This window comes from Gopherus flavomarginatus, chromosome 7 (genome assembly GCF_025201925.1).
Source record: "Gopherus flavomarginatus isolate rGopFla2 chromosome 7, rGopFla2.mat.asm, whole genome shotgun sequence".
NCBI lineage: Eukaryota > Metazoa > Chordata > Testudines > Testudinidae > Gopherus > Gopherus flavomarginatus.
The window spans coordinates 9,102,436-9,127,012 of record NC_066623.1 but is presented as its reverse complement, the minus strand read 5'-3'; positions in this window follow the sequence as shown (position 1 = coordinate 9,127,012).

The window sequence follows — 24,577 nt, the reverse complement described above, 5'->3', positions numbered from 1 at the left end:
GTGGAACGAATAATAGATAGGATCTTCTTACCCTGCGGAGAGGCATGAGTGAATCAAAACAAAGCTGATACATATCAGACAGTCATCAAAACTCATCATTGTTTGATGGCTGTTGGGCATGAGTTGGAAATCTCAATCCAGCATCTAATGGAGCAGCATCAACACCAAAAGAAACCAGTGAAACAGGCACCTTCGTCTCAGAAGTCAAAGAATGATAGGCTTTGAGGTGGTGAGGACAACTCTCTTACACCTAGGGCTGCCCATTCACAACAGATTGGAGCACGCCAACAAGGGGAAAGTTGCACAGACATTCTGGGTAAGTGTGGGAGAGAAGGTTCAGGGGAAGTGTGCTGAGAGACATAGCAAACGAGGTGGTGTACAAAAGCCACTTCGTGGATGGTCCTGACCTTCAATGGATCTCAGAGGATCTGCCAGATTTGGGAGCAGACCTAGCCCATGGAAGGCACCCTCCTCCCTGTCTCCAAGAGAGCTGTCAGAGGAGAACTTGTTGAGGGGGAATCTTGCAGGAATTTCCTCCATCATGGCCCAAATTTCATTTCTTTTACTGATAGTAACCGGAAACAACATATCATAGATGTCTGCTTTGTACTTCTGCCAGCAAAGCAGCTGTCATCTTCTACACATGCTGCACCCAAGGCCCCGTCTAAACTACATACAAGGTGACCATTTGGGGGGTTTCTTAAATCTACACATTTAAAAGGAAGTACTCGCTTGATTCTAAGATGATCTAACATCTCAAGCTCCTCGGGCTCCTTTACCATCGATTGGAAGGGTGCAGAAAAACTTCTCATAAGGCAAATACAGTATTACATTTATAAGGGGTCTTTCAGGCAAAATATTTCAAAGCACTGTGGATGAAAATACAATAAAAAGCCTCTAATAAAAATAAACAATAAAAAATAAGCCACAGGTTTCACAACTGTTAGTGAGCAAAGCAGAGGGTTTTCATTTTGCTTTTATCTGTCTCCAAAGGCCCATCGGTTGAAAAGCTATTAGGAGTTCCAACATTTGAGTGCCTTTTAAGCAAGTGTTCTTGCACCTGCTGAGGTTTATCTAGTAGAGGTCACATGAGGATCAAGCTAGAAAAAGAAAAACTGGCACACAGGAGTTAAAGGCCTCTGCAAATTATAACGGCCATGAGTCAGAAATGCCAGTAAATCTTCAAACTGAGGTGGTACTTCACAGGGAGTTGACGTAAGGAGGTTGTTGTTACTAGTTCTGGTCTGAATACAAACAGGTGTATCCAAAGCCACAGAGTAGTTGGAGACACTGAAAAATGAAAGGTCTTAGCAACACAAAGCCAAAATAGAAAACAAGCACTACCGTTACTATTCACACAGCACTGAACTTGACCAGTGAGGGATACCACCCTGAGGGTACCAAACACTAACTTGTGCAACAATCTTCTCACACTAAGGTCATGGAGCTGAACAAGTTATGGAGAAACTTCTAGCCCAAACATTTAGGCAATCTTTGTTGTTGTTGAAGAAATGAAAACACACTTTATATTAAGCTGGATTTTAATAAGCTCTGCAAACACACAGACCTTGCAGGGAGCTAAGGAATGCACCTGATTTTAGCATCATAGACTTGAGCCAAGGTTTTTCATGAGCTACTTTTCCTTGTCATTCTCATTTTGTTTCTATGGCATTCATGAAATAATATGGGCTCCCTCTGGTGGCCAATGATACCTCTATAGAAAATAACAAAAGAGTCTCAGTGGATCAACTCTCTACTTTCTATTTCAGAACAAAGTCAGCTGAAATCCTGCTGGGGTTCTTCTATGTATTAAGAATTCTATTGACCCCCACCCCTAGAACAATATAAATTAGAGTCACTCATTCCTACCATTTTTTAAAGTTTTTTTTAAATCAGTGCTGAGAGCTGATCACGTAAAAAAAGCCAAGTTATTTAAAAAAAACAAAAGTAATTAAGTCATATGAAAATATTTAGAAAAATGTTAGCCATTTGGTCAACAAAGCACAATTAGTGCTTAACTGGTGGCCTATTCAACCCTTATTTGGGGCTCCTGCATGTGACTTTATGATATCTAGGACAAGGGTCAAATTAGCTTTGAGTCTCATTTAACTTGATGGTTTACCATGGTTAACCCCTTTCTTCAGGAGACTGTTTTTCCAGCTCACTTCTTTATATGTGGCTGAATTGTTCTTTTTCCCTAGCCTGCCCCGCTTCCCTTAAGAAGTGTTTTGAATCAAGCAACAGCATCCCTGCCTGATAACGAAGGCATAGAGGACTGCAAGAAAAGCTCTTTTTGTATAGAAGATGCAAAGAAGAGAGTTACATGAAACACAAACATATACCAAACAGAGCAAATAAAGTTACAAAAGCTAGCACAAATATTGCTTTAAAACCAAATACGGATCCAAATAAAAGGAAGGAACACCTTATGTTAGCCTATGTCCTGGAGATGGTGAAATTAAACCTATAGGCAGCGAGTTATATGGGCTCGAGGTGCCCGGGCTCCAGGAATATTCAGGGGCCGGGTGCCCTGCTCCAGCAATACAGAGCTGGGTTTCTCCCTCGGCCCTGCCCGGATCGGGCCCCAGCCCCCATGGGTCTCCCCCCACCACCCCACCCTGCTGCGTCCCTGCCTGGAGCAGGTCCCGGCCTCCGCCTTCCACCCTTCCCCCTGCATCCTCCCTCCGCCGCATCCCTGCCTGCTCGCAGATCCGCTCCCGGCAGAACTGCTGTCTGCCACCCCAGGGTCCTAGCACCTGCCATCCGCTAGTGGCAAGGCACGCTGCCCTTACCCTGCTCTTCTGCCCTAGCCCTGAGCCTCTCCAATGCCCCAAACCTTCATCCTCAGCCCAACCCTCATCCCCCTTCACCCTGATCCTCTGCCCCAGCCAGAGCCCTCATCCCCCTGCACCCTAATCCTCATTCCCAGCCAGAGCCCTCATCCCCCTGCACCCTGATCCTCAGCCCCAGCCAGAGCCCTCATCCCCCTGCACCGATCCTCAGCCCCAGCCAGAGCCCTCATCCCCCTGCACCCGAATCCTCAGCCCCAGCCAGAGCCCTCATCCCCCTGCACCCGAATCCTCAGCCCCAGCCAGAGCCCTCATCCCCCTGCACCCGAATCCTCAGCCCCAGCCAGAGCCCTCATCCCCCTGCACCCTAATCCTCTGCCCCAGCCAGAGCCCTCATCCCCCTGCACCCTAATCCTCTGCCCCAGCCAGAGCCCTCATCCCCCTGCACCCTAATCCTCTGCCCCAGCCAGAGCCCTCATCCCCAGCTCTGAGCCCCCCCAAAATGAACCCCTCATCCTCAGCCCCAACCCTCATTTCCCTGTAGCCTGATCCTCTGCCCCAGCGTGCACCACCTCCCCCTTCCTACACCCCCACCAGCCGAGCCTGCACCCAAACTCCCTCCCAGAGCCTGCACCCCTCACCCCTTCCTACACTCCCACCACCAGCCCAAAGCCTGCACCCAAACTCCATCCCAAAGCCTATAGCCCTCACTCCCTCCCGCACACCCACTCCATGCCCCAGCCCGGAGCCTGCACCCGGCACTCAAACTCCTTCCCAAAGCCTGCACCCCTCCTGCACCCTAATCCTCAGCCCAGGACCTGCACCCCAGACCTCCCCCCTGAAACGCCGCCCAAAGCCTGAGGCAGAGTTGGGGGGGTGGGTTCTGGGCACCACCAAAATTTCTACAAACTTGCCTCCCATGTTAAGCCTATGAACTTGATTCTCTCCTGTGACTGAGTTCCACTCAGTTCTAGCTTTTTGGCCCCAATGAGAGTTGGAGCAGCTTCCAGGCAATTCTAACTTGCACCACTGACCAAGGGTCCTTAATTGACCCTGTAGAAGCAGAGGATTGCCCTAGTTCAATCCCTCAACTCCAATTACCTATGCCAAGGACTAAGGGGACTGGCAAGACCCAGCATACAAGCACCAGCCAGCAACTCCCCTCCTACAGGGGAATCCTCTACTCATCAGTGGCAGTCAGTTTCTGGCCCCTTTGCACCTCTTGACTGGTGCAGAAAGGCCAGATCCAAGTACAGATTTTGGCCTTAGCTTTCTAACAATGTGACATATCCAGGGCCGGCACCAGCTCAGCAAGCAGGTGCCTGGGGTGGCCAAGGGGAAGGGGCAGCATGCCAGGCTCTTCGGTGGCAGGTCCCTCGGTCCCTCTTGGAGGGAAGGACCTGTCACCGAAAAAGGAAAGCGGTGCAGTGGAGCTGCCGCCAATCACGATCGTGGCTTTGTTCCCCCCCTCTCCCCGCCGCTTGGGGTGGCAAAAACCCTGGAGTTGGCCCTGGACATATCCCTGCAGTTCCAGATGACTTCAATGACAGTTGCAGGTGATCAGCACTGTTGGGATCAGAGTATTTAACTAGGGGTCAGAGGAATTCAATATTCCTCGGCAAAGAATATTGGAGGAAAGGCTGCTACGACACATAAAAATAGCTGTCAGCTGAATTTTGGACAAACTGAAGCATCTTCAGTTTTATGTAAGGGAAAACGTGGTCCACCAACTTAACGAAGCACTCATCTCTCTGGAGGAAGAGTACTAGACAGGTACAAATATTATTACTGATTGATGGGAGTCAGAATAGGTAGTAGGTTCAAAGTAACTGTGTATCACCAGTTGCCTCACAAAAGCTTTTCTTCTTCCTTTTCCCTTACAAATTACTCTGATTGCAACAAGTATTTCACCAACAAATCCGTAGGCCCTTTAGCAGAGTGGTGGCCCACTCATGCAAAAAAAAAAAAAAAAAAAAAAGTAAAAAAATTCTTGGATTTCAGTTGCCTTTGTACTTAAAAGGCTTTTTCAGTGCTTAGCACTTAAATCAGCAGGTATCTGTACCCTCCTGATTGCAAGTACTCTGGTTAATAATTTTTGTGGCTCAAGACCTCGATCCTGCAGTGAGCAGTGTGCACCCAGAGCCCCACGGACTTGGCCAGCTTCAGTCCCAAAGCAATAATTTGCCTTATCAGGAATAGGAATGCACAGAACAGAGATGAAGAACATCAGGTCAGCTATTGTTAGTTGGGAACACCAAGGGAATAAAGTTAATTTTCCCTCCTCTGAGCCAAAATGTGTATGAGAAAAATAAAAGGCCTCTCTTTCAGACTTTCCCTGACATTCTGATACAGGCTGAAATAACCCTGATTTATTTCTCAACTAATCTAGTGTGGTTGCAAGACAATCAGTCCAGACATGGAGCAAGGCCATTCACGTTAGCTAACCACTAGCAAATAAATTAAATAAAATTACTACAATTGCGTTAATGCATTTAAAAGAGCGATGAGTCAAATATTTTATAGGCTATTATGCATAATTTTAAGGCTTAACATCAAAAGGAAAAAACACCACCATTTTTGTCTCATGAGTAAGGAATAATACTGGGAGCCAGACTGTGATAGTTTTCATGTTCAGGATGCTGGGAAAATCCCAGAATACATTTTTTAATCTATTGTGTTTCCAAATGCTGGAACTTCCAGCTTTTCATACAAAAGTAATTTCATCTTAATCAGTGCTGTTTAGGTAGACTTTGATTTCTGTACAAGATTAAAATACCCTCATACGGAAGCTTTTTACCTCAAATGTTAAAATTATCTTTCCGTGCACAATGTACAGACAGCTCTGTATACCATACTCTTTCCATATTGTTCTAAAGAGATTACAGTCAATAATGATTGAATAAATGTTTTAAAGAAAATTTAGCACTTCCGTGCATTTTCCATCATCAAACATTGTGCAAACTAGCTCATCTTCACAACACATCTGTGCAAAAAAACAATTAGAAATGCTCCAGAGGGCAAACTACAAACTATTTACTATAACAGCTGAATATTTTGAGTGTATTTGTGTAAATGTGATTCCCACGCAGACTAATTGAAGATGTTTATTGTTTCTAAAGAGGATGCTCTTTCAAAACAAAACAGGAAGATCTTGATTTTCTAGGAAGTTCATTAAACTGTGTGAGGGAATTTAAACAGTCAGTTAGAGTTTTCATATGCAGAGCAATACTGGAGAAGCCACTTTAGCATCTTAAAAGGAAGTGGTGATACAGCTTTTAATTATCACACTGATGTTTAAACTGCAGAGGTTTTGATATGTCTTTTTCTGAATGTCTTTCAGTGGACTGTATAGGGCACACAGGTCAGTAGATATGTTAGAGTAAAACAGTTATTTAATAGTGCACATGGCTCCCCCACTCAAGTCCCAAACACCATAGTTATGTAAACACACAAATGCAAGCCAGGGAAAGTTAATCCAGTTGATCAGAAGAGGGCACTTCATCTTTGGAGGTATTTAAACTCGTTAGCATATTCCATTTAATACAAAGAAGCGGCTAAAAGAAAGAAGAGGAATGTGGGTAGTATTAGCGCAGTAAGACTGTCAACAATTTACCAACAGTCAAACTTTGGTGGTAATGGTATAAGTAAGATGTCACTGTTCCACATACCTGGTGGGCAGACACATTCAGATGGAGCCTCTCGCACTGTCCGCAGCTTGGCTAATCCTTCGCCCAGTTTCTGTCCAGAGGGAGAGAGGGGGGGAAAAAAAAGGATATTTAGAGAATAAATGTATACTCACTGCGTGCATACAAAGGGCCAAATTACAAAAACAAATCTTCATGCTATGGACAAATAACTCCACCCCATTTTCGTCAGTCCAGTTTAACAATAGCTTCTTCTAAAATCATACACAAGATGTTTAAAATTGGTCAGTCTGCCACCCTTACTTATGGAGGAGAGTAAAACCTTTCCCCTTGGAAAGCAAAGAAGTTACTTGCCAAATAAGATACTACTCGAGCATGGCAGAATCTGGCCCAGAGATATTAACTAATACTTTATATAAGACACCCCCCCGTCCCCAGCAGATCCAATGCAGGATGATAACAGTGCAGTGAGGTTTAAGTTGTAACGGTGATGCTCTCAGCCTCCAAAGGGAGCCTACTGTGCTACTCAATCTCTAGCACCTCTTGTAGGATGACTGGAAGAGTGACTTATTTGCCCCAAGAGAGGCACGTTTGCAAGGCAAGCACAAAAAACTGCTTCTAGGGTTTCACAGGAGTTAAGGGCCAAGAATGCCACAAGGAATTATCCCCACATCTTTTCATATGCATACAAAAAATAAAAGAGTGAACAATATATCACAGAATAATAGAAATGTAGGACTGGAAGTGACCTCAAGAAATCGTCAAGTCCAGCCCCCTGCACTGCGGCAGGACCAAGGAAACATAGGCCATGCCTTACAGGCATTTGTCCAACTTGTTTTTAGACGCTACCAATGATGGGAACTCCATGATCTTCCCTGGAAGCTTATTTCAGAACTTAACTACCCTTATAGTTAGAAAGCTTTTCCCTAATATCTAACCTAAATCTCCCTTGCTGCAGAGTAAGCCCATTACTTCTCGTCCCACCTTCAGTGCACATGGAAAACAATCGATCACCGTTCTCTTTATACAAGCCCTTGCAGCGGCATGTGCAGGAAGTTTAATTTGACCGCTTTTGGAGGGACATGTTCCATGCCCTCGCTGCAGCCCCGGGCCCAGAGGAGCTCTGTGCCCTGCTGCAGCCTTGGAGGAGTTATGCCCCAACAAATCATTGGGGTGGGACAATGCCCATGTTTGCCCGTGCCCCTTTGTGCACGCCCATGAGCCCTTAACATATTAGGAGGCTGTTATCAGGTCTCCCGAGTTGTCTTCTCACGACTAAACAGGCCCAGTTTTTTCAACCTTTCCATATAGGTCAGGTTTTCTAAACATTTAATCATTTGTGTTGCTCTCCCTTGGACTCTTTCCAGTTCGTCCACATTCTTCCTAAAACGTGGTGCCCAGAACTGGACACAATACTCCAGCTGGGGCCTTATCAGTGCCATGTAGAGTGGGACAATTACCTCCTGTGTCTTACATACAAGAGTCCTGTTAATATACTCAAGAATCACATTAGCCTTTTTTGCAGCTGCATCAGATTGACAAATCATGTTCAGTTTATGGTCCACTATAGCCTCCAGAGCCTTTTCAGCAGTACTACCACCAAGCCAGTTATTCCCCACGGTGTAGTTGTGCACTTGATTTTTCTTTCCTAAGTGATGTACTTTGCACTTGTCTTTATTGAATTCCATCTTGTTGAATTGAGACGAATTCTCCAATTTGTTAAGGTCATTTCGAATTTTAAACCTGTCCTCCAAAATGCTTACAACCCCTTCCAGCTTTGGTGTTATCTGCAAATTTTATAAGCATACTCTCTACTCCATTATCCAAGCCATTAATGAAAATATTGACTAGTTCTGGACCCAGGAATGAGCCCTGCAGAACACCACTAAAACACGCCCTCCCAATTTGACAGCAAACCATTGAGAACTACTCTTTGAGTATGATCTTTCCACCTGCTGTGTGCCCACCTTTTAGTAATTTCATCTAGATGACATTTTCCAAGTTTACATATAAGCTATATTGCTGTCTACAAGCTTATGGGACACAGAAAACATTAGGCACTATTTATTCACCCGCTTCAGCAGATATCAGCATAGTACTGATATTTATTCTTTCACTGGGAATATTTGGACCAAAAGTTTTCCTGCAGTTTGTCACAAACCATAGGAAACAACCAATTCACAGGAATGTAAAAATGTCCCCTAGAAGTCACCATAATAAATCCATGGTGGTAGCACTGATGGTATATTAAATGACTGTATATTTTTAAGCTCATGTTAACTGCATATTTTTTATAGAATATATGTAGATATTTCTGTTGGTTTCAGGCACACAGTAGAACAATTCCAACTACAGGAAGGGTTAATGGAAGGGTGAAAACTGCTTGAGTTTTAAAATTGTTTTCTCCAAACACCACTAATTCATTATATATATGAGAGAGAGATACATTAAAAGCCCCCTTTTTTTTTTCGGTCACAGAGCACAGATGCTACTGCCTCATTTTCAATATTCTATAATACTACAACAGCATTACAACATCCATTAGAGAAGACAAGGGCACACATGCAGTACAGCGATCACAGCAGTAGGTTTGTAAATATTATCCAGTAGGAGCCCAATCCAAAGTCCCTTGAAGTAAACAGAGAGGCTCCCACTGATCTGAATGGGTTTTGAATTAGACCCTCATCATGGCTTTCACTGATTTTGGTGGAGAGCGGGGAGAGAGGAATGTATCTTTTTAAATGTTTTGTTCAAGTTAAGGAACTAAGGCAAAGGATTATCTGTCATCTGAAAATGCCCAAAAATCTGTGTTTAAAACTTTCATGAATCTTGACTGGCTAGGAGAAATCCCATTGTCCAGAAGCCTGGGATAGCCACGTAACTCAGTCCAGACACGGGACACTTAATTATTCACTGCTGCTGACTTGCACTTAAGACTGACAAGCCAGCACTCCTGACCCAAGGCTGAAAATGTCCCTAGCGTCCTATAGGTGAAAAAGTCTTTTTTTTATTGACACAGTGCAGTCCTTGCAATTGTACAGACATTTGTATTGGTTTGGATTGCAGAGCTTTATAGTCACATATTATAAAACTACACAGATTCCTAAGAGAATATAGAGAGTTCAGGCAACCATTGGTTTTGGGAACAAGAATGGTCTAAACTATCATGCATTTCTCTAACAATCACATACCTGTAATGCTCAAACTGCAGTGAGTCATTTATGACTTTTACAGTCATCCTGATCATAAAATTGATGAAACTGCCCAGGGCAAGAATGTAAATTATCCCATCTTTAATCCATTCGTTAGATTTAGATATCTTGGGGAGTAAGGAAAATACTTGCATCTCTTTAATTCTGAAATGAGTGTTGCATTCTTCCACTGAATTTTCCTAAGCATTAAATGGATTAATCTGAACACTATATGGCTAATAAGGAACAATAAATCCATTGTGAACAAAACTGTCCTGCTCTGTTTACAACTAAATATTTCTTTAATCCTCACATTCAAACGTTTATGCATGAGAACTATGCCTTCTGAATTCAAGCTTTTGTTAAGGAGCAAATGGAGATTACTACACCTGGACCCCATAGTGAAATACATATTGTATTAGAGCAGTGGCGCTCAATCTTTCAGATTACTGTACCCCCTTCAGGAGTCTGATTTGTCTTGTGCACCCCCAAGTTTCACCTCACTTGAAAATGACTTGCTTACAAAATCAGATATAAAAATACAAAAAAGTGTCACAGCAACCTATTACTGAAAAATTGCTTGCTTTCTCATTTTTCCATATAATTATAAAATAAATTGATTGGAATATAAATATTATACTTACATGTCTGCATATAGTATATAGAGCAGTATAAATAAGTAATTGCCTGTATGAAATAGTTTGTACTGACTTTACTAGTGCTTTTTATGTAGCCTGTTGTAAAACTGGGCAGATATGTAGATGAGCTCATGTACCCCCTGAAACACCTCTGTGTACCCCAGAGGTACAGGTACACCTGGTTGAGAACCACTGAGTACAGTGTATTATGACTCTATAGAATGTTTTCATTAAACAACAACAAACACTCAGTGAGGTTCTATGTAAATAAGACTCACAGAACACTAGTGTAGATGTGTGTATTTATAGGGTCACATTTACAAAAGCATGTATGAAATCCCTGAGGGTTTACTTGGGTCTACAACTAAATGGGAGCATAAACCCCAGTTTGGGCACCAAGATATTTGTTTTGCACATAAACTTCATGAGGCTGAGTTTTTTATTTTTCCCATTGTTTGAATCACCTCTTAGAGAAGTGTGGGAAGGGGGAGGAAATCCTATCAACAGGCCCCAACGAAGATCAGGGCCTCACTGTGCTAGACCCCGCACAAACACATAGTAGGGGAGAGCCCTTGCCTCAAAGAAAGCCTTTCCATCTAGATAGACAAGACAGACAAAAGGTAGGAGAAACAGATTCAATATACAAGCAGAAGATAGGGAACTGAAGCACAGAGAATAAACAACTTGTGCAAGCTTAGGTTTTGTCTACACTGGCAAGTTTCTGCGCAGTAAAGTGGCTTTCTGCGTTGTAACTCCCAAGATGTACACACTGCCAAGCCACTTAAGGGTGCAGAAACTGCACAGTTGCAGCACTGTTAAAAATAAACAACACACACACCCTGATGAGAGGTGTACAGCTTTCTGCACTAGTGCTACAGTGTCGCGGTGCCAGTGTAGACACCCAGATCAATTACACCGCTGCGATTGGCCTGTGGGAAGTGTCCCACAATACCTGTTCTTGTCTCTCTGGTCATCGTTTGAACTCTACTGTCCTGCCCTCAGGTGACCAACCATGAGCCCCAACCCTTAAATTCCTTAGGAATTTTGAAAGTCTCCTTCCTGTTTGCTCGGTGACGCATGCAGTGGTCTCAGCACATCTTTCCAGGTGACTATATCTGCTCCATGCACCAAGTGATCCCTCACTTGGAGCAATGCCGAGCTACTGGACCTCATCAGCATTTGAGGAGAAGAGGCTGTTCAATCCCAGCTGCACTTCAGCCATAGGAATTATGACACTTACGGACAGATTTCATGATGCATGACAGAAAATGGTCATGACCAGGACACACTGAAGTGCAGGGTCAAAGTGAAGGAGCTGCGGAACGCCTACCACAAGGTGTGAGAGGCAAACCGCCGCTCCGGTGCAGTGCCCACAAGTTGCTGGTTCTACAAAGAGCTGGATGCAATACTCGGTGGCGATCCCACCTCCACTGTGAGGGTCACTGTGGATACTTTGGTGGCTCATGTGCCAGTTGAGAGTGGACCGAGCCAGGAGGAGGAAATCTTGGACAAAGATGGGGAGGGGGAGGGGGAGGGGGAGGGGGACCCAGAGGCAGAGGATGACTTAGAGGTCAGAGATGCATGCAGCCAGCAGCTCTTCTCTAACCTGGAGGAGGCTAGCCAGTCACAGCTGCCAGAGCTTGGTGAAGTGCAAACAGGAGAGGAGGCCCCTGGTAAGTGGCTTTTGGGAATTGCTGAAGCAAGTTGTTTGGGGCAGGAGCGTTGCAGAAAGCAGGCTTGTGTTTGTATGATACGCGTACTACCACGTGCCTAGTCTGAGCGGTGGAACAGGGTGTTGATAGACTCCCTCACTTCACGGCAATCTGACTCAGGGATCTCCATAAGGGCCAGGATGGAAGCCACAGTCTTGGAGAAGACCCTTCCTTGATTCCCAGCTCACCCTCAGGAGCAAGATATCTTCCATAATGAATACAGCCTGTGGGAAATGTGGGGACAGTAATGATTATAAATTCCCCCCTACACACAGTGCTGGCTCTCCCCAAAAACCATGTGCCCAGTGTACAGTACAGTCCTGGAACACTGATTTCTCCTGCCTCTGCAGTCACTCACCATTTTGGGGGGCCTTGTGGCTCATGTGTGCTTGCCTGGGGTCAGCCAGTTAGTGATAGGTATGTGAATAGTGGCTGTTTTAACTTACTCAATCAGTGGTCTGTGTGTTGCGAACAACACTGCTTCTGTAAAATGTTGCATTTTGGCTTCACAGAGATGACCTTGAGAGCCCAGCCTCCCTCTTTGTTATCCAGTTGAACGGCTGCACAGAATTAGAAAGCAGCAAAGAAGAACAAAAGAGGACTTTCTGTGTGATGTCATGATGCACTCCGCAGCTGAAAAACAAGAATTGAAAGAGTGGCGGGACAGCGAGAAGAGGGACCGAAAGGAGAATGCGGCGTGCCAGAAAGAAGCCAGGGAGCAGCTCTTAAACATTATGGAGCACCAAGCAGACATGCTCCAGATGCTACCAGCACTGCAAACTGAGCAGCTCTGTGCCCACCTTCCCCTGCAGCCACTGTCGCAAAACTCTTTCATATGAGCCCTCTCTGAGACACTGCCAACACACTTATTAACCTCCTGACTCCAGTCTGTACCTGCTGCTTTCCACTCCTCACCCATCATAGTCCAGCACTGCTGACACCTAGTACCCACTGCACTCAACACCCATCCTGCTTCAGTTTAGCCCTGCTGACATACAGTACTTCACTGCACTGTAGTCCAAAGGAGAAGGATGGATATGATACCTGGACATATACAAATCTTTAACCATCCTGGGACCCCACCTCTTCCTGGGACCCCACCTTCCCCCATCCGCCTCAGTGCTGATGTGTTTTTATTGTTTGTCTCTCTCCTCCAGGTATTGCTTTTTAATAAAAGAATTGATTTGGTTTGAAAGCAATCTTTATTCCATTAATTGAAAACAAACAGAGCCCTGCAAAGCAACAGGCAATTTTCTTAAACCTTCATAGTGCATCGTCTGCACCAATCACAATCACCTCCTAGCATTACAAGCACTGCAATCCCGAGCATAGCAACAAATATGAGTGGCTTTCAGCTTCAAATTGCTGCCTCAAGGCATCCCTGATCCTTATGACCCACGCTAAGCTCCTCTAATAGCCCTGGTCTTTGCCTGTTCAAATTCAGCCTCCAGGTGCTGAGCCTCTGTGGTCCAGCCCTGAGTGAAGCTTTCACCCTTCCCTTCACAAATATTATGGAGCGTACGGCACGCGGCTATAAGCATTGGAATATTGTCATCAGCCAGGTCCAGACTCCCATATAGGCAGCGCCAGTGGGCCTTTAAATGGCCAAAAGCACACTCAACAGTCATTCTGCAGTTGCTCAGCCTGTTGAACCACTCCTCGTTGCTGTAAGGTGCACCGTGTATGGCTTCTTAAGCCACAGCATTAAGGGGTAGGCATGGTCTCCAAGGATTACAATGGGCATTCTGACTTCCCCTACGGTGATCTTCTGGTACAAGAAGAAAGTCTCTGCTTGCAGCTTCCTGAACAGGCCAGTGTTCCGAAGAGGTGTGCTTCATGCACCTTTCCAGACCAACCTGTATTAATGTTCGTGAAATGCCCATGGTGATCCACAAACGCCTGGAGAACCACTGAGAAATACCCCTTCTGATTAATGCACTCGATGGCGAGGTGGTCTGGTGCCAGAATTGGAATATGCTTGCCATCTATCCCCCTCCGCAGTTAGGGAAGCCCATTTGTGCAAAGCCATGGACAATGTCACGCACGTTGCCCAGAGTCACGGTCTTTCAGAGCAGGATACGATTAATACTTTGCTTCAGTCTTTAATGAGGCTAATGAGGAGCTTAAGGATAATGGTAGGATGACAAATGGGAATGAGGATAGGGAGGTAGATATTATCACATCCAAGGTAGAAGCCAAACTTGAAAGCTTAATGGGACTAAATCAGAGGGCCCAGATAATCTTCATCCAAGATATTAAAGGAACTAGCACATGAAATTGCAAGCCCATTAGCAAGAATTTTTAATGAATCTGTAAACTCAGAGGTTGTACTGTATGACTGGAGAATTGCTAACACAGTTCCTATTTTTAAGAAAGTGGGGGAAAAAAGGTGATCCGGGTAACCACAGGCCTGTTAGTTTGACATCTGTAGTATGCAAGGTCTTGAAAAAAAAACTTTCAAGGAGAAAGTAATTAAGGACTTTGAGGTCAATGGTAATTGGGACAAAATAAAACAGTTTTACAAAAGGTAGATTGTGCCAAACTAACCTGATCTCCTTCTTTAAGAAGGAAACAGATTTTTTAGACAAAGGAAACGCAGTGGATCTAATTTACCTAGATTTCAGAAAGGCATTTGATACGGTTCCACATGGGGAATTATTAGCTAAATTGGAAAAGATAGGGATCAATATGAAAACTGAAAAATGGATAAGGAACTGGTTACAGGGGAGACTACAACAGGTCATACTGAAAGGTGAACTATCAGGCTGGAAGGAGGTTACTAGTGGAGTTCTTCAGGGATCGGTTTTGGGACCAATCTTTTTATTACTGACCTTGGCACAAAAACTGAGAATGTGCTAATAAAATTTGCGGATGGCACGAAGCTGCCAATACGGAGAGGGACTGGGATATCCTACAGAAAGATCTGGATGACCTTGTAAACTGGAGTAATAGTAATAGGATGAAATTTAATAGTGAAAAGTGCAAGGTCATGCATTTAGGGATTAACAACAAGAATTTTTGTTATAAACTGGGGACACATCACTTGGAAGTAACAGAGGAGGAGAAGGACCTCAGAATATTGGTTGATCACAGGATGACTGTGAGCTGCCAATGTGATATGGCTGTGAAAAAAGCTAATTCAGTCTTGGGATGCATCAGGCGATGTATTTCCAATAGAGATAAGGAGGTGTTAGTACCATTACACAAGGCACTGGTGAGACCTCACCTGGAATATTGTGTGCAGTTCTGGTCTTCCATGTCTAAGAAGGATCAATTCAAACTGAAACAGGTACAGAGAAGGGCTACTAGGATGATCCAAGGAATGGAAAATCTGTCTTGTGAAAGGAGACTCAAACAGCTTGGATTGTTTAGCCTAACCAAAAGAAGGCTGAGGGGAGATATAACTGCTCTCTATAAATATATCAGAGGGATAAATACCAGAGAGGGAGAGGAATTATTTAAGCTCAGTACCAATGTGGACACAAGAACAAATGGATATAAACTAGCCATCAGGAAGTTTAGACTTGAAATTAGATGAAGGTTTCTAACCATCAGAGGAGTGAAGTTCTGGAATAGCCTTCCAAGGGGAGCAGTGGAGGCAAAAGACATATCTGGCTTCAAGATTAAGCTTGATAAGTTTATGGAAGGGATGGTATGATGGGATAGTCTTATTCTGGCAATTAATTGATTTTTGACTATTAGTAGTAAATATGCCCAATGGCCTGTGCTGGGACACTAGATAGGGTGGGATCTGAGTTACTACAGAGAATTCTTTCCTGGGTGTCTGACTGGAGAGTCTTGCCCACATGCTCAGGGTTTAGCTGATCGCCATATTTGGGGTCGGGAAAGAATTTTCCTCCAGGGCAATTGGCAGAGACCCTGGGGATTTTTCGCCTTCCTCTGCAGTGTGGGGCACAGGTCACTTGCTGGAGGATTCTCTGCACCTTGAAGTCTTTAAACCACAAGATGAGGACTTCAATAGCTCAGACATAGGTCAGGGGTTTGTTACAGGAGCAAGTGGGTGAGATTCTATGGCCTGCTTTGTGCAAGAAGTCAGACTCGAAGATCATAATGGTCCCTTCTGACCTTAAAGTCTATGAATCTATAATGGCGCTGCACTTGTTCTTCAACACGAGTCCAACGATCGACTTTCCCACTCCAAACTGGTTAGCGACCAATCGGTAGCAGTCTGGAATAGCCAGCTTCCACAATGCAATTGCCACATGCTTCTCCAACGGCAGGGCAGGTCTCATTCTCACATCCTTGCACCACATGGCTGGGGGAGCTCATCACACAGTCCCATGAATGGGGCTTTCCTCATCCAAAAGTTCTGCAGCCACTGCTTGTCATCGCAGACATGCATGACGATGTGATCCCACCACTAAGTGCTTGTTTCCTGAGCCCAGAAGCGGTATTCAACTGTGGTCGGCACCTCCATGAATGCCACAAGCAATCTCGTGTCATATCTAGTAGGTGTGGCGAGATCAATGTTGCACTCCTCTTGCCTTTGTAGTTTAAGGAATAACTCTGCTGCCACTCATGATGTGGTAGTGAGAGCAAGCAGCATATTGGTCAACAGTGCGGGATCCATTCCTTCAGTTCAAAGAGGCAGAGCAGAGCATGCAGTACACAAACGGTTGAAAGATGGCACCAAATGTGGACAAAACTACAGGGATGGTTGGAATGTGAAGCAATGCATCATGGAGCATTAGCACAGGACCCAGGATGTCCGCAACCCCCTCCGCCTTCCCACAGCTCTTAGCGGCAGAGGAAAAGATGCTCTGTGGGATAGCTGCCCAGAGCGCACCGTTCCGAATACAGTTGCAAGTGTGAACACACAATTGCACAGGCAGCTGACGGTGTAAACACACAACAGCGGTTTCCCTTCAGTGCTCTCCAAGCGGCACTGTAACTCTACCAATGCAGACATACCCTTAGAGGGGAGGTCTCTGTCGCAGAGCCAGGAATTGAAAACTAGCCACCCAAATTCCAATCCAGTGTTTTAACCACAAGACCATCTTCTTCCCTACTCTACCAACTTTCTGTCCTGTTCTACTTGTCAAACATTTCCCCCTCTATTTTTATGAAATGCATCCCAGCACGGCTGTATTGCATTTATGCCCTTGTATGTGCCTCACCTTAAAGGATATGTCAGCAGAACCCTAGTAGCAGGGTACATTAATGCTCTGCAGTAACAGAGGACATAATATTATATTTAGTTTTAGTTTTGTTTCTTCTGTGATTTTGTGGTAGAATTTGAAAAAAAACAAAACAACCTTTAAATGTCAATTTATGGTCATGAAATAGACTGGGAAAACAGTCTTACCTCTGGTGAAATTCTCAAGTGTAAAGGAAAGTTACTTTGCTAGTCATATGTTTTATATAATTAACAAAAAGTTAATCAAAGAGCATTTTTGTTATTTAAAATGAACATAAATGAACAGATGTAGTTTAGCAGGACTGCCACGCCTACTGTACATATTAAAAAGATAGCAGAATGACTAACTAAAATTCATTCCTTGAATCTGTTACTCATTTAAAAATTTGTGCTCTCATTATTGACAGATGTTTGGTCACACTAAATATTTCAACATATTTATTCTTGCATTAGGAATTCAATTATGTGGTTTCACTTTAGTTTCCCTCTACAATCCCCATCTGAGCATTCACAATACAATGCAAGCTTTCCACACTTCAGTGAGAAACTGTTTCTGTGGCATTGCCTGAGATCAAGTATAATCCCCACCTACAAACATATTTATTGAATGAAACAACAGATAGGAACAGAACTGCTGTCATGAATGACATGCGAATTCTTAGCCAGAACATACAAATTAGCTAGAGTTGTTCAATCAGCTTCCATCAAGAAATGAAATCTAAACATATTTGAAAGTGTCTCATTTGCAAGCACCCTCTCTGCACTGATATTCTGGAAATCCCTTAAATCATACCTAGATGATTGATTGATAGATAAAAAGGTGAGGGCGCATATGGCCCCCACACCTGTATTAACACTACCCTCTGTGCCTGGAATAGTCTTCATCTTTCTGAATGCCAGGCAACTATGAGTTTTTCCTTTACATCTTTCAGCTTTCTATTAGATTCACATCACAGACCTCCATGTGGTTCCACCTATTCCCTTCTTTAACACCCACCCATAATTTTAAATGTAACAAACAAGCAACATATACATTCTGCTTTCCTTGCTAAATCAGTGCTCTCTCAACAGTCCCTTCCCACTGTTTACTGTTGTCTCCTTTCCCTTTCCACCCTCAAGTACACATGTAACTTTACTCCCATGAGTAGTCCCATTTAATTCCATGGAACTACTCAAGTGAGTAAAATTATATGTAAGCTTTCTACAGTATTGAGGCTTTCAGACTGCAAACTTCTTGGGGCAGAGAACTGCTTATATGCCAGTCACAATACAACACAATCTCTTTTATGTCAATGGTGCAATACAAGAATAAAAAGTCAATCCAGAGTTCCATTTTGTAGCCACTTCTGCACAGGGCAAGCTTACATTACCCACTAATATCCTGTTGGAATCTTGCTGTAACCTGCTTAAGTTTTATGAAAAATTAATGTTATATCCTAAACTAGCAAATCAGTTCTAGTATCCCAAAACTCTTTACTATTGGACAAAAGCTACACAAACAGAATCCACCTGAACTAAGTACTACAGTTGGCACCAAAAAGAGTAACAAGCTCCTGAGTAGTGTTAGTTTTTGTATTAGAAGATAGAAACAAATATAGAAACTCGTTCTGGAAGCGGAACAATTCATTCAGCACACGAAACTATGGGATCATAGCAAAAGACTCAGTAAATACAAGAACAGTAGCTGTTGGTGTTCTTATCATCCATAAATCAACACAGCACCATTGTACTATATGATGCTTTATGACACTCTGTAAGATAATGGGGGACCATGTTAAAGCACGTGTAACGTAAAAATAGTTGTCCATTACAGCCAAAGATAAATTTGTATTTAAATACAGGGATTCTCTTTTCACACAGGAATCAAATTTGCTGTATGCACAACACACATAACTAGATGTAGTATCACCTAGAATTTTTTCCTCCTTATAAATAACTAATGAAGGGGCATTACTCTACAAGTTAGCCACTTTGAAATCAATAGGGCTACGCACAAAGTAAGGTACTCAGTGCGAATAAAGATGGCAGAATCTGACCCACAGTATTTAGATTTTTCCCTTTCATTTTTATCAACAGTATTCATCTCAAAGTCCAGATGTGCTTATACAGTTCAATCAATTACTTTAGCTGCAAGGTAAGTAATCAATAATCTCATCTTTCATGGGCTGCTGTTCAAATGTGTAATCAACAACTGCACTTCAGGGGTTTTATTGTGCACCCTGCCACCAGTTAGCAGGTAACTGACTACACACATGTAACCTCAGGCAGTCATGAACCTCTCCTGTCTCTCTTTGGGATAATGATACTGGCCGGATTCAGAGTCGCAGCTGGGCCCGATCCTGCCTAGTACTGGTACCTTCCGCTCACTGCACTGGGAACCGAACGCCCGGCATAGTCAGGACCCAAGCTGGGGAGGCTTAACGTTAGGGGACGGGCTTGGCCATCTTTTAGGCTCTGTAGGGGTCAGGTATTGAGCGGAACGCTAAGGCCACTCTGGCCCCAGCCCCTGGCACAGGGGGAGCTGGGGCTCGTCCTGGGACCCCCGCAAGCCCCCCATTGCCAAGCCAGGGCTGTGCCATACACCCCGAAGAGACTTGCAAAGCCCCCAGGCACCGGCCTGCTCGCTGCAGCGCTCCCGCCGCCGCATGCAGGGGCTCGGGACTCAGCCCCATCCCTGGGGGGCCAAGGGGGGGCCGGAGCCCAGCGCCGGCGGCGAGGGGGCAAAATCCGCTGCAGGGAGCCCGCAGCCCGTGCCCGGCCGCCGCAGCACTCACCTCCCGGAAGAGCTGCTCCATGTGGGGCTGCAGCAGGGCGAGCAGCGGTCCGGGGCTCAGGGGGGCTCCCGGTGCCCAGCCGGGGCCGCCCCGCTCCTCCAGCGCCGCCACCCTGCCCTGCAGCTCGCACGTCTTGGCGCTCAGCAGCAGGCAGGCGGCCAGCGAGGTGAGCGAAAGGAGCAGGCAGAGGGCTGCGGAGCCGCCGCCCCCAGCGCACCGGGCGCCGGCCGGAGGCAGCCCGGCAGCGGCACCCGCCGCTTGCAGCCTCCCGTCGTCCCGGCTCATGGTCCCGCAGCAGAGAGAGCGGTTCTGCGGCGGCCCCGATCCGCCCTCAGGCTGCGGCGAGCGGGCGCCCGTGCGGCTCCTGCCCGGGGCGCGCAGCAGCGGAGGCGGCGGCGCTCAGGAGGCGGCTGCGGGAGAAGTGGGGCAGGAAGCGCCGGGGGAGCTGGTTTTCTCCTTCGGTGTGTCTTAAAGTGGGGGGAGGGGTGCCCATCCCCCGCTATTCTGGGGAGGGGGGAGATCCTCTGTAATCCCCAGTGGGGGGTGAACGCAGTAATAATCCCACCCACTCCCTCTCCGCGGGGGCTGTGCAAATAGCCCCGGCCAGAAAAGGAGATGGGCGCCTCCTGCGCTCCCCAGGGGCGGAGCAGGCTGGCGGGACAGACACTCATCCGCTGCCGCTGCCCCCTCAGCCGCCTAACGGCAGGCGCGCGCCTGGGAGCGGGGGGGGGGGGTGCGCACCCCATCACCCCCTCCCGGGGCTTCCCACAGCGCTGTCCAGGGCCTTGCCCCGCCCCCCGAGGAGGGGGGGCTCCCCGCTGCCTGAGGAGTGATGGAAGACGACACCCACCTGGATCACACCCGGCCACGCCCCCTAATGTTCCCCAACCCTGGGGTGGGCTCTGTGGGCAGCGCTCACCCCCAAAGATTGGGGGTTCCCCGCTAAGCGTCCCCCTCCCCAGGCTGGAGTTGGGATTCCCGGGGGTTCTCGCTGGGGCTTGGCCTGGTCTCCCCTCACCCACCTGGGCTGGGGTCTCTAGTCAGCAGCCGTTGCCCTCTCCTCCCCCCCATTACCCCGCAGGACAGGGGCGGGGGAGCCGGGCTGCGGGATCCGCACGTCCTGCTGTCAGCATCCCCTGCCAGGAGACTCCCGCCACAGGGCAATTGAATTGTGCGGCCATGCAAGGGGTGACAAAAATCAGGGTGACCTTCAACGCGGTGAGGCTACGCTTTGCAGTGGGCTCTAGCCAGGCCGTTGTATATAGGGTGACCAGACAGCAAGTGTGAAAAATCGGGTGGAGGTGGAGGGTAATAGGAGCCTAATAAGAAAAAGACCCAAACATGGGTACAGCTGGTATCCAATCCTCGCCTCCAAATTCCACAGATCCAGGTATTGACGCTTGTCCCTGCGCAGGCTAACACACAGGCAAACTCAGCTAACCCCACCTTTTTACAGGGCGATGAGCCACATCATGACAGACAAGCAGCAAGACAACTTCACCTTGTCTCGCCTGGCTCCCACACATTGTATCCACCCACAGTCCTCGACAGAGTTAAATACAGCATGGGAGAGGAGAAAAACGTGTAAGGCAAAGGAAAACAGGAGACTGAAACGAGACTTTCTGTTGTATCTCATCAGAGAAGTGGTGCTGTTGGAGCGGGTACATCTAACCCTTTAGTCCTGTTCAGGAAAGCTTCCTCAACCAAGTTTGCAGTGGATTTTAAGCTCTTACTTCTGCGTTGAACTGTCGCTGTTTTGCCCGTAGAGTTTAGCGCCCTCCAGCGGCAGAAGATTGGCCAGACCAATAATACTGAATTTCCCTGTTTACTTCAAGGAAAGGAAGATTAAAAATAGACGTCAGACATTCTTATCATGCGGACTGAGTGACAAGATATCTATAAGAAAAGAATCTTATCTCCTTCTAGCTACCTTTCATGCTGACTGATATCTACAAGACAAAATGTCTGCCTTCTACAAAAGCTGCTGTTTAAAGTTTAGATTGTCAACAACAACTGCCTGCCAAACACCCTGCACTTTTGTGGTGGCACTAAAGTAATAATGATGATGCCATGCACGTGTAATAGTTTAATCAGGTTAAAGTGCCTGATCTTGTTTGGAAACGTGTGTTTGCAGGAAACTGGTATTGGACAAAATCATTAAATAAACTCATTTTATGATTATCAAAAACACCTTCTTGCAGTTTGCTTATACCAAACTGTCCCCCTTTTATTACTTGCATTGCAATGTATCATGCAAACTATTTATTTAGGAGTATCATAGTCCCCTAAACTAGAAAAAGTAATGCTCAGACAATTTTACAGTTTCCTAGCCTCTGGCACACATGCTATAAAATATAACTTGTAATTCCTCTTTGAGGAACAGATTCTGCCAGCTTTACTCACAGTTAGTCCCATAGACCCAAGTAAGGGTGGCAGAATGTGCATTTCTAAGAGATGTTGGCATAATTTTAGGGATAAAGTTTTGTCGGAGCAACCGCATGAGTGGGGAAAGAAAAGAGAAGACAGAAACTGTGAATAAATCCTTGGTCTCTGTTGTAATATACAGAAATCAACTCCTAACACACCATATACTAACAGGTATACATTTAAATAATACTTTCCTCTTCTGTAAGCCACCTCATCCCACTTGTTCATTCTGTTGCCATGGAAATTAATATAATTTGCTGATAAGCACCAGAGCAGAGGATTTTTTTGGAGTTCCAACAACTGAGAAACAGATGCTAGGAAGGAAGCCCCAAGTAAATTGTTTTAAGCAAGCCTGCCCTTTGCTGAACTTTCTTTTAATGTCTAGGGGGTGGGATCCACCAAGGGGTTTAAGGACCACAACACTGATATCATGGCACCTAACTTGTAGGCGCCTAGAATATCAGAGGAACAACACTGTGAGCCACAAAGCTGAGTTAGGCACCTAGGTTCCCTATACAATGAACGGGGAAAACTAGATGACTACAAGTGCCATCCTCCAAAATGGTATACAAGGTGGAGTGCTGCCTAAACTGGCCAATGGGAGATGCCCACAGGAGGGGGATGTGTTAGGCCCCCGCCCCTTTCTCCTAATTAATCGCTTAAGTGAAAGCTCCAGGGAGGCACAGGAACCCACTGCCTGCAGTCAGGTAGCTTACACACCTAAGCACTTTTTGGGAGAATGAGGTAGGTGCCTCCACAGAAAATGTCTGGAGAAGCCCCTTGATTAGGGCACTCACTTGTGACCCAGGTTCAATCCCCCACCCTCTCTGCCAGCAGGGGAGAAAGGATTTGAACAGCAGTCTCCCAACCTCTGGAGAATGCTGTCAGCCTTCAGGCCACTCTGATGTTGAGCTTCCTCAGTCACTCCTGGTGAAGCTGTTGCCCTTTACATAAATAATGAGTGTGATTGAAATAATGGAACAGGACCCAGGCCCTCCTACACGGGTCCTCTAACACTGGTCTAAAAGCTGTAAAGTGGGCATGGACAGTAGCAGGTTCTCCTCTGCCAGATTTTAAATGGGACCCAATCTGATAGGTGGCCTATTAGCATGTCTGCCAGATTAGACCCTCCTCATGATTTAGGCAGCTGACCACCACCAATTTTCTTATGGTTTTTGCATCGTTCTGGCGCTTAGGTGGAGGATAGGCAGCAGCATGCAGAGGTAGGAACATAGGTACTGAGGGAATTTACAGCTGGTCTACAGTGAGAATATCAGCATAGCTACTGCTCTCAGGGGTGTGAAGAATCTGCACCCTCCCAGAGACATAGCTGTAGCCACCTAACCCCCAGGCGTAGACAGTGCTAGGTCAATGGAAGAATTCCTCTGTTGATCTAACTACCACCTGTCAGAGAGGTGAATTACCTACCGTGATAGGAGAAGCCCTCCTGTCAACGTACATAGTCCACATTGGAGCACGGCAGCTATGCTACTACGGAGTTGCAAGTGTAGGTAGACCATTATCCTCTGAAAAATTTAGTGGCTGAGTTTAGGTACCTACAGGGATCATCAGGAGTTTTGTGGATTGCAGTGGAACCAAAGTTTGGCTTTTAGGTGCCTAAGTCCCTTTGTGGATCCCTCCTTTGCTCCCAAGTACATGTATTGTCAGAGTGGCCAATCATAGGTTCTGAGAGGAGGCACATGCAGGAATTAATCCCACTTTGCCGGAGACTATTAATTTACAAGTAGTCCATGTTAGTAGGAACAATACAATACAATACTGCAACATACAGATCCAGTAGAGCAATGGATCCTATAGGCTTAGTTGATGGTGAGAAAAATGGAATTGCAATGTTGGCATAAGCAGCTCCATGCACAGAGGAGCAGTGCAGTAAAGTATGTAGGCTTGTGAGAGTGGTTTATAAATGACTCAGTAAGCTGGAGGACTTTGAGAAAATACAGACTAGATCACTCTGGAGAATAACAATGGTCTAATGCTGAGGAGGCATCAAATGTCTTCTTGCACTTCTGTACCATCACCATTATGGCACGGACTGTTCTTCTTTCCAGGTAAGCTTTTTCTTCCTGGCTTGCTGTGAATCTTTATTCTTTCTCTGGGTCAGTCCAAGGTTTCAACCTTCTGGGACAGGAGACATGCCTTGCTCCATCTCTGTGATGACTATGTGGCTGTCTCTTGCACCTAGTGCCTACATGTCAACCTTGATGTGGATCCCACCTCTCTTCC